The 9,734-nt window shown below is 38.0% G+C and overlaps 1 long non-coding RNA gene across 1 annotated transcript; it reads right to left on the bottom strand.

Moving 5' to 3' along the window:
• Nucleotides 1-1,831: 1,831 nt before the first annotated feature.
• On the bottom strand, nt 1,832-4,339 carry LOC144355098 (uncharacterized). The gene is made up of 2 exons (XR_013421133.1): nt 4,183-4,339; nt 1,832-1,880 (listed from the first exon to the last, which is right to left on the bottom strand). It is a non-coding gene; the product is annotated as an uncharacterized LOC144355098 (long non-coding RNA).
• Nucleotides 4,340-9,734: the final 5,395 nt, after the last annotated feature.

Raw genomic sequence — 9,734 nt, 5'->3', positions numbered from 1 at the left:
TTTAGTGAGATACCTATATACATGAAAGCTACATGATGGAAGGGTTTTGGTGAGACACCTATATACATGAAAGCTACACGATGGAAGGGTTTTGGTGAGACACCTATATACATGAAAGCTACATGATGGAAGGGTTTTGGTGAGATACCTATATACATGAAAGCTACATGATGGAAGGGTTTTAGTGAGATACCTATATACATGAAAGCTACATGATGGAAGGGTTTTGATGAGATACCTATATACATGAAAACTACATGATGGAAGGGTTTTGGTGAGACACCTATATACATGAAAGCTACATGATGGAAGGGTTTTGGTGAGATACCTATATACATGAAAGCTACATGATGGAAGGGTTTTGGTGAGACACCTATATACATGAAAACTACATGATGGAAGGGTTTTGGTGAGACACCTATATACATGAAAACTACATGATGGAAGGGTTTTGGTGAGACACCTATATACATGAAAGCTACATGGTGGAAGGGTTTTGGTGAGACACCTATATACATGAAAACTACATGATGGAAGGGTTTTGGTGAGACACCTATATACATGAAAGCTACATGATAGAAGGGTTTTGGTGAGATACCTATATACATGAAAGCTACATGATAGAAGGGTTTTGGTGAGACACCTATATACATGAAAGCTACACGATGGAAGGGTTTTGGTGAGACACCTATATACATGAAAGCTACACGATGGAAGGGTTTTGGTGAGATACCTATATACATGAAAGCTATATGATGGAAGGGTTTTGGTGAGACACCTATATACATGAAAGCTACATGATAGAAGGGTTTTGGTGAGATACCTATATACATGAAAGCTACATGATAGAAGGGTTTTGGTGAGACACCTATATACATGAAAGCTACACGATGGAAGGGTTTTGGTGAGACACCTATATACATGAAAGCTACACGATGGAAGGGTTTTGGTGAGATACCTATATACATGAAAGCTATATGATGGAAGGGTTTTGGTGAGACACCTATATACATGAAAGCTACATGATGGAAGGGTTTTGGTGAGACACCTATATACATGAAAGCTACATGATGGAAGGGTTTTGGTGAGATACCTATATACATGAAAGCTACATGATGGAAGGGTTTTGGTGAGACACCTATATACATGAAAACTACATATTATGCTTTCGAATATTATATATTAATAATCATTCACGAGAACCATAAAAACCCATATTGTAATTACACGTGATTGTTATCGCATGTTACCCACAGTAATGTACATTTTTTATTGGGTTTTTTGAAAAAAATTCGTTTGGTAACAAAATCATAGTACATTTGATCTGTGTCCCATGAACAGATAAAAGTAGATTTAAACATTCAAGGGGATCTGATGACTGTAATGGTGTTTGTATATATCTTTGTTTTACTCACGTTCACATTTGCCTGCTTGTTTCTCATATCCTTCACAGCAATCTCGTTTACGTCTCGTATCGGTTTGAGTCACTTCGCCGTTTTCTTCAGTGTAAACAGGTCTAAATTGTGCAGTTAAAACAGCACATATCAGAGTAAGAACGTAACATCAGATACACGGCATAGTAAATATGATGTTGAATGAAAGTAAAGCTGCAGTGCGTTAGTGGCTCGAATCTGCGCTCGAATCCGGTTCCAAATTATGTATGTGTGTGTGTGTGTGTGTGTGTTTGTATTTTGATCTGTCACTGTGTTTTCAATGCAATGTTCTGCTGGAAATACATTCTAATCGACTCTAGTGCGTAATTGTGGAGCATGAGCACAAACCTGTATCGAGCACATCTATCCTGGTCCTGGTAACCACAGGGTACTTCATATTTTTCCCATCGAAATATAGTTATCTGATCTGTAACTGTTTCTGTTATTCTGTAAACAAACAAACAGTCAGTTATTGAGTCGACATTCAATCAATTTAAATAAATAAATAAATAAATAAATAAATAAATAAATAAATAAATAAATAAATAAATAAATAAATAAATAAATAAATAAATAAATAAATAAATAAATATTAATATACTTTTTAAAATAAATCCCAAAAATGAAATGTACTATTAGTCAATGTTTTATCCACTCACTGAACGTGCAATCAAGTGTTAGCATGTCCTCTGTATAATATTAAAATACATACGACACACTGCGCCTCTATTGGGAAACCCTTTTGTGACGTATTTCTAAAGGGCGGTAGTCGTCGCGCCACGCATGTGCGACATTTGTGTTGATAAACAATGATTTTCCCACAATCCTATGCGCTCTGATAATAGAAATCACAAGTATGAGGTTTGACCTGAGCGCGATTTGCATTAATTACCGCTGGTAATAATGAACATTTATATTACATCAGATGGAACCTTCTTATAGTCATGTGATTAATAATATACCATTCATTGAAAATGTTAATAAAATCAGACTGACAGCATACCGCAAAAACTTTTCCTAATTGAAAAAAATATATATATATTGAATAATGAGGTCACCAGAATTTAGAGTAATTAAAGAAAAATAGATTTGACTACTGCGTCGTCATCAATCAATTTTAAGATGCTTGTTAATTGGAATATTAGTCTCAGTGTGTTATGGTTGCTATTGTTATTATTCGGGGACACGGTCAGCTGAAGTATACTGTAGAATAACGTCACATTGGGGATTTCCTAAACTGTGTATTTGAAAACAAATTTGTCGATTGGAATGAAACTTCGAACACACACTAAACCAAAGAACCGATGACTGAAAAAAAAATATGTCGTTGGAGTGATATATACATGTATGTGCAAAAATATCGGGAAAAATTGAATTTGATTTTCAATCCACATCTGCGAACGAGGATATTGTCTGGTCATGGATTGTCAAGTATGTCATTGAAAGGGTATAACAATTTTGAAGAATTACATAATTTGAAAAACCCTTTTTCTTAGACTGTTATTAGTTTATATACTGATAGTTATCGCTCGTCCACCGTACCCTGTTTTATTATTACCAACCTCTCGATTCGCCCATCGCACAATGTATCAACACCAACCCCGCCTCGCCCATCGCACCCCGTGCAATTATCACCAACACCGCCTCGTTCATCACAACCGTCACATCAACGCCAATCCTATCTCTCCATCACGCCCGTCCCACCAACACCAACCCCGCCTCGTCTATCAAGTCCGTCCCTTCAATACCAACCCGCCTCGTGCATCGCACCCCGTCCCATCAACGCCAACCACGCCTTTTCCAACACGCCCGTCCCGTCAACACCAACCCCATCTCGTCCATAACGCCCGTCCCGTCAACGCCAACCCCATCTCGTCCATCACGCCCGTCCCGTCAACGCCAACACCATCTCATCCATCACGCCCGTCCCGTCCTGCCAACACCAACCCCGCTTTGTCCATCACACCCGTCTCATCAACGCCAACCCCAATCTCGTCTATCACACCCGTCCAATGAACGCCAACCCCATCTCGGCCATCTCGACCATCACGCCCGTCCCATCAACACCAACCCCATCTCGTCCATCACGCCTGTCCCATCAACGCCAACCCCATCTTGTCCATCACACCCGTCCCATCAGTGCCAACCCCATATCATCCATCACGCCCGTCCCGTCCCGTCAACACCAACACCGCTCCGTCCATCACACCCGTCTCATCAACACCAACCCCATCTCGTCCATCATACCTGTCAACACCAACCCCATCTCGTCCACCACGCCCGTCCCGTCAACACCAACCCCAGCTCATCCATCACACCCGTTCCTTCAACGCCAACCCCATCTCATCCATCACGCCCGTCTGATTGAAATGCTGTACTTGAACTGCTGCGAAGTCACTTATAGCGACGTATATATGTCTGTGACGCGTTTAACAAAACCGAATTGTTTGAAGGGCATATTTAAAAAAAATCCTTTCTATAAGTTCATTTGGAAAGATATTTTAATTGTACGCGCAATGGAAAACGACACCAGCCGTTTTAAAGCCGTTGTTCATATTGTACAGTCGCCGTAAGCTGTCTATGGTGGTGAATGTGAGAGTACAACTTTGACATCGCGATATCCACGTACAAAATCAAACCCACAGTAAAACTGATTGAAAATTCACGTCTGTACTACAAACTAGCAGACATTTAAGATATAAAATGCTGATGTTACGTGATGAAATTTGTCGTAAAAATAACAACTTACTTTTCAAAATAGTCACAGAATCCCTCTGGGTTGCATGGCGTACCAGCGGCCACCATGGGTATGAGAAGCAAAAGAAGCCACATGATTGTACAGTAACTGACTACTACAAGCAGCAGCTACTGGAGGAGTCCCACTTGTAATCTCTCACAAACCCAGCATCACTGATTCTTTGTTTTAAAATGCGGAATTTTTACGTAGAATATTGTTTTAACATTTTGTATTTTTTAAACATTAATAAAACTGTGTCTCCATAAAATATTTTGTTGTGAGACCGTAGTATTCAGGAATTCGCATGATTATTGTAATGACGTAGTTATGGAAATTTGACGTTATTATAAATAATATTTTAAAACCTACGCGACAACTTTTATTCAGTCTTCGCATTGATACAAAATAACCGCAAACTGAGTATGGGAAGACAGAACAATACAGCGCCCTCTGTGTCTGTATCGCCAATCCTTAAAATGCAACCACGGATATCACCTAGTAACAGGGTGTTCCAAGTGGACCACTTCAAGAAATGCACAAAAATATCGCGAAATTTCGATTATTTTTGTCATACAATATGTTAAATATTCCATTATATTTGTCTGGGCGGCTTGTCATACATGTTAGGTGACAAGAAGAGATGTTATTGTTTAGATTAGTGGCTGACCATTGGAAACACTAGAAGGGGGGAGTATTATACAAATTATTGCTTTTCCCCACTGTTTCAGGCTACATTCACAATGATGTTGCCGTAGTTATTGTCTTTCTTTTTTTCAAGTATGTGTGAGATTTGATTTTTATAAATATTTTTTTCAATAACTTTCCCTGAAGATTTTTTTTTTCAAATATCACTATTGCCTCCAGACTTTCTAGTGATCAACTTCTAATTTGAGTATTTGGCGAATCTCATTGCTACGTATATCTGTTAACGCTGACGCTTCGATGTATATAAATGCATCGGCAGTTTTATAGAACTCGCATATACAAATTGTGACAATGTAGCCATTGTGCTCACATAGTGTAGTGTTAATTCACAGACCCAGTCGTTCAATATATTGATTCCATGCTCACCCCAATAACATACACTAAGTTGTAGAAAACGTACGTACAAGTTTGTTTTAATACAACTATCAAAGCTCTAGGCAATAATGTTTTGATAAAAGTAGGATGCAAATCAACAGAGACTACAACTGTTTTCTTTGCAGTCGTGTTGGCATGTGGCGCATCATTACGTGTTATACGCTTAGCAAGGAGACTGGTGGGTCGGCACGGGGTATAGTCTCGTTGGGAGTGGACTCGGTAGTAGATGACACCAAACTAACGCGCGTACGTGTAAACCTTAACAAATTCTATTACAAACACCAAGTCGATTATTGTGTAAAGTTATCTTAATCGTTCCATGAATACAGTAAATGAAGATAATTAAAAACGATAGAAAACTGTGGATATTAGCAGGAAATGGTGAAAGCTAAACAAAAAACAATTGCAGTTTTACCCATTAATCCTGATAGTCAAAAGCGATCGCGATCGGGTTGATGATTTCCACGAATGAGTCGAAAATAACAATTTTAAAAACTGTGCTGATAGTTGGCATCAAATGGGAATAGAAATACACCAAAGCAAATGTGAAAACATTTGAGCTGGTTATTTTTATCAAAAAAAGTTTAAAATGTGTTTAAAAAACTATGACAACGTATGGCATTAACATGAGCATAACATTAACTAGTCTGAGAGAAAACTGTCCAAGATATCCGCCTAGTGAGTATGGAAGTATTAAATCTGGTGTAATGATTTGCAAGTAGGCAGAAATCGAAAATGGAAAGTTTGGCGCCTGTAATGGCGCCAGTACTTGTACTTGTGAGGTAAGTGGTTGAATCCTTCTTGTTTTAATCAGTAGTCATGCATCAATATGGTGTTTTGTTTTAAATGACATACGGCTGCAAAACGGTGTAGATTTGAACGATTTTTACTTTCATTCATCGACAGCGTTTTAACCTCACAAAAGCGGATCGTCGCTTGTGGCGCTCCTCAAAGTACAGGCACTGTAAATGTGTTAATTATTCACTGGATTTTAATTTCGCTATTACCATGATAGGTAAAGTCCGCAAAATTAAATCAACGTGAACATGTAAAATAACAGTAAAACTCATTGTGTCCTTGACAAATTCGTGAAATTAAAACAATGATTATGCTCAAAACATCAAAATAATGAAATTAATTCAGAATATAATAATATCGATATACTGCGGGTTAACTATGTCAAATCAAATCGCTAATTATATTATTCTTATATTAGTCATTATATATGTCATTAGACATTACCTCCTCATCACCCCCTCATTACCCCCTCATTAAACGTCGGCTTACGGTATGCTACTAGAGATCGTAAAAACGGAGATACCAGATTGTTGGAGTACATGAGTCTTTCAGTTTATCGCATTACAGGGTGAAATGAATCCCCTGGTAAAATCAACAGGTGTTTGCTGCCAAATGTAAACACACTCTAAAAACGAGCCAATGTACTGATTTTATACCAATTTTCGCCCCAATTTTGCAAATCCAACCACTTATGTGACTATCCGCTGTAGCATTTTATTACGTGTTCTTCCGGGAGTTGGCAGAGGTGCCCGACTATCAGTCTCTCGTGCTTACGTGATGCTATGGTAAGGACGCGACAAATACTGGTCACGTTATACGAGAAATCAAAACACGCCACAAACATTAATGCCACAATGAGTAAGTTGTATTTAATTTAATAATTAATTTCTGTAATGCTCGTTGTACAATTTTGGTAAATATTTTGACCAAATGATATTAAATATCTTGACTTAAATGCCCTGTAAAAGTATCATTATGTGACGTCACGCAACGAGTTGTTTAGTCTTGATAAATATCGCACCCTATTGTAGCGATATACAATACGACAGCATATTTACAAATTATTAAATTTGTTTTAGTAAAGTTATATTGTATTTAAAATAGAAGTTGACTAGTAAAACTGGCAAAATAGTTTTCACCGTAAGTAAATTGCCATGGAAACTTTTATTATACTTCCCTGTACATCAGTAATAGTAAGCAAAATAGTTTGTGTTTTCAATGTATCGCGATGTTAGCTGAGTTAGCTCAGTTGAAGCGTAACCATTCTATCTCGTTTAGGCGTGATGTATTCTGGGTAACATTGCATTGGTATCAACGTCACTCGCCATAACAACCAACCTATATGCAAATCAGAGTGTGCGTAGATAAAATCATATTTCTCTGTTGTCATAAAAACAATTTTTTCACTACATAGATTTGGACGGATTTGAATCGCATACCCCCAGATAAAGCCTTGAATCCGAGAAATAATTATTTGTTGTCAATAGTTTCACAATGGCCCCAAAACATAACAATGCTGGGGTCCGTAATTCATCTTGTTCCGCCTTTTCTTCGTGACAATCGTAATTAGTATATAAACCGCTGTATTTCATACAATTGTGACACCTTAAAATTGTTTTAAATGGCCGCACTGATCGACCAAGGACTTATGTACATCCCCAACATCCGTTAATAGAAATACGACCTGAGTGAAATCGACAATTACACTTATGATGTTCGGTTACATGAAACAAATTACATTTGATGAAATTATATACTGAATGCACACTATATAACATGTGACCAACATTTGGAGTGGGATTTTATTTCAATAATGGCAATTGTGGTTTGTTTGTTTGAATGTATATATTTATATTTCGTTCCTCCAAACGCCATTTGTGTCGTTTTATCGTACACAAAACGAGGTGAAGGTCCATAGCCGGTCCTGTGCTTAGTTTTGTCTGCTGTCACGTGGTCTTTTTATTCCGTAATATAATAAAATAAAGTTAGAGTGGAGATTGATTGATGAGACAGTCAGTCACATGACCTGGCTTGAAACTTTACATATACTTAAGAATAAATCTGAAATTTATATATATAAATAAAATAAAATCTACTTGTGACATGTTTAACACTCTAACGTGAACAACTTGTTCGTCAGGTGAACAGTAAAATAAAAATGTCTGACCAAAAAATCTGACATTCTTAAGTGGATGGGAGCCGGCGAAACCCAACTAAATTTGAATAATTTAGCTCACTCTGAGCATGTACAATAATACTGCATTTTTAAAAACATATTCTCGTATTTCAACAAATTTCTTAAATATTTCCCACGCTGTTGTGTTGCAAACAAAGACAGTGAATCCCATAATACGAACTGACCCAGTGACATTGTCGTCGCCGATATCATTCTGATAATTCTAAAAATGTGAATTAGTGACCCGGATTTGTTAAGAATAACACTAAGATTGTGGGTGTGTCGTACGATACGTACGAAATGATTTACCGAATGACTTTCCACTCGCAGCCCGCATATTACGCTTCTGATCAAATTGTTCTCAAAAATCGACGCGAACGGTGGCTTTTTATTTTTATTCTAATATTGTCATTAAATTTATGAATCTTTCATTCTTTTATATTTCATACACGCACTGTTTTAACTTTCGTGCGCAGCCAGCTAAATCATCAATATTACGTAGCACGGTGATTTTGAATCGATTACAAAACTGTTTGACACCTTGGATCTGGGGAAATTTGCTGTGCCTTTATTTCGCCATTATCGAAACCTTAAAATGTACAACAAAAACGAAGTACACATCCATCTCACATTATCATGGTCACGCAATTTCAAATCGACGGACTGTTTGGAGCGAACTTCTAAAACAACTCGAATGGAGTTGAAAAAGTGCGACGTAGACACCGATTTAGAGTTGCGATATAGAGTCACGTACTAACCATAGTATACCCTTTACACCTCACCTACTTTCTAGATCAAAACGACACGAAACGTGGAATGTCATTATCATATAATGTTGATATATATTCGACACAGACCAGTGGCGGCTGCACCGTTACAGAAGCAGAGGGGCGATCGGCTCATCGAAAAAAATGTTGGGGGCGTCGCCCCTCCAAAATCAAGCTGAAACCCCTTGTGTCCGCAAAATTTGCCCCTCAAAATGAGGGAAATAGCGTTTCAGAGAGTCTATATTTCAAATTGTTTAAGGGTTAGCATTCCCCCCTAGTAAGGTCGCGCCTTCGGCGCATGGTTGGTGAGCAGATCTCGCCCCTCCATGCAAAATATCGTGCTGCCGACTCTCCAGACTATTTACGGGAGTTCAGACCCATTTCTTGTGTATTAATTTCGCGTCCTGGCACTGTGGCTTACAAGGGTATATTTCGAGTTGGCTTTCTGCTTGTTACAAAATCATGAACAACGTGAAAATCATATATCATGGCAAGAGAAATAGAACAACAAAAAAACACGTGTCGTACAGTTAATACTGTTTGATTCATGTTCCACCGTACGAATTGTCTGGTTACGACCACTCGGAGATCGCATGTACCACATTGCAGGTACTAACACAACTTAAACCAAATTAGCCGCGATCGCAGTTCCTCTATCACTGTCGCCACATAAACGCAACTACGGATGTGTGGATGTGTTGCATTAATAATAATTATTAATAAATTAGCTTAGAGGCAATGCT

Source organism: Saccoglossus kowalevskii, chromosome 17 (genome assembly GCF_978046115.1).
Source record: "Saccoglossus kowalevskii chromosome 17, keSacKowa6.1, whole genome shotgun sequence".
Classification (NCBI taxonomy): domain Eukaryota; kingdom Metazoa; phylum Hemichordata; class Enteropneusta; family Harrimaniidae; genus Saccoglossus; species Saccoglossus kowalevskii.
Note: the sequence above shows the minus strand (reverse complement) of the source record. Positions and strands in the feature narration are given on the sequence as shown.